Source organism: Gouania willdenowi, chromosome 15, assembly GCF_900634775.1.
Source record: "Gouania willdenowi chromosome 15, fGouWil2.1, whole genome shotgun sequence".
In the NCBI taxonomy this organism is placed as follows: Eukaryota; Metazoa; Chordata; class Actinopteri; order Blenniiformes; family Gobiesocidae; genus Gouania; species Gouania willdenowi.
Genome location: NC_041058.1, coordinates 8,842,080 through 8,843,805, shown reverse-complemented (window position 1 = coordinate 8,843,805; position 1,726 = coordinate 8,842,080).

The window sequence follows — 1,726 nt, the reverse complement described above, 5'->3', positions numbered from 1 at the left end:
TTGATCGTTTTCTCTCACCATCGCGACATTCTCAATAGTCCACTTAGTTCCACACATGCTCTGCTTGACTGTGAGCTGCTTTATACTTCACAATATCCCTTCATAGTGCCTTTCCTCTTCCTCTCACGTCTGTTGATCACGGTGATCTCTCATCCAAACGTGCGCTGCTGCCACCAGTTGGTCACTACACCATACTACAAGCCTGATATTCAAAGGAGAATTCCGTCACTGTCTCCTACCAACCCCAGTAATAAAACACAATTGACGTACATATTCGTCAATGGAAGTGAACACTAGGATTGGAAATGACGAATATGTACGTCAATGGCAGTGAGTTATTAAGTCTCCTCACTGTCCCACGTCTGCATAACAGTCAATTCACAGCTTTTTATGGCCACTTTTCATTGGATCTAGACTGAGATAGCGCTCCGTCCACTACCGCGCACCATCAGCTCAGCAGCGATTACGCAGACACGATGGTTTCTGAACAAACGCAACGTGGTTATTTGGCCACTTTATGCTGTTTATTTCTATCATAAACCAGCTGATTTTTTTTTTTATTCGTTATGTTTTCAGTTTAGGTCACGTGACTAGGACTAAACCTTACCCTAAACATTGTTGCAATGTTTGGTTATAACCTAACCCTAAGACGTACTTGTACTTCGGTAACCATACCAATAGCACCGGGGGTTGTCTGTACGGCAACCGTACAGATAGACACCTTGTTTTTATACAAAAACAAGTGTTTCAATCGCGTGCCGAGTACAATCAATTCTCCGTTTGTTTTGCACCGAGCCTACGCGTGCATGCACCTAATTTAGTATACATACGTCACATGAAATGGTCTGTTGATCCCATAGGAACACAAATGTGTGCAATATGCGTTCAGCACTTTGAAAAATTATCATATTTTTATGCTAATCTATTGTACCTATCAAATCAGGAAAAGTCATGACATATGAAGGAAAAAAAAAACAAAACTTATTTTTTTAAATGCTGAACATTGAATGGGGTCAAATAGACCCCAATGATAATAAGAGGGTTAAAGCCTCCCATAGCTCTTGTCAGGGCAAAAATTGTTAGTTATGTTTATTAACATATTTACTCATAGACCTTATTCTTTTTAAGGCTTTAAGTTGAGACTTTTCATTTCTGCTGTCATGTTTTCTGCTCTCTTCTCGAGGTCAGCTTCCCAAAACACATCTTATCCCTCAGACACAGTGGCATCACACACTCACATAGTCACACATAAACACCCAATACAAATCCATTCATACACACAAACACCATACACGCACACACCTCCAACACTCACGACAATCAGGAGATACCAGAGAACTGGTTGTTTTGACCTAAAGAAGAAACTGTCTCTTTTCACCCTCTTCTTTCACCTCCTCTGTCCTCTTTATCTCCTGGGGGGAGGAGGGAGGGGGACTGAGGGGGAATATACGTGATGAGTTAGAACTGTGTGCCACTCGATCATCGGACGTCCGCCCGGGCGGTCACTAATTTTGTCCATCTTTGTACTCTTTTTTTATTTAGTTTTATAATAAACCTTTTTTATAAAATCATCAATGCCTCGCCTGGACTCCATCACTCAACCAGAGCAATAAATCATGCCTCCAAATGAGGTCAACCGCAAATTTGCTGTGACACTCTGAAAGTAGCAACCTTTTTCTAGGCACTTCCATAATTATTAAATTCAACACACCGTCTTTGAAACAGG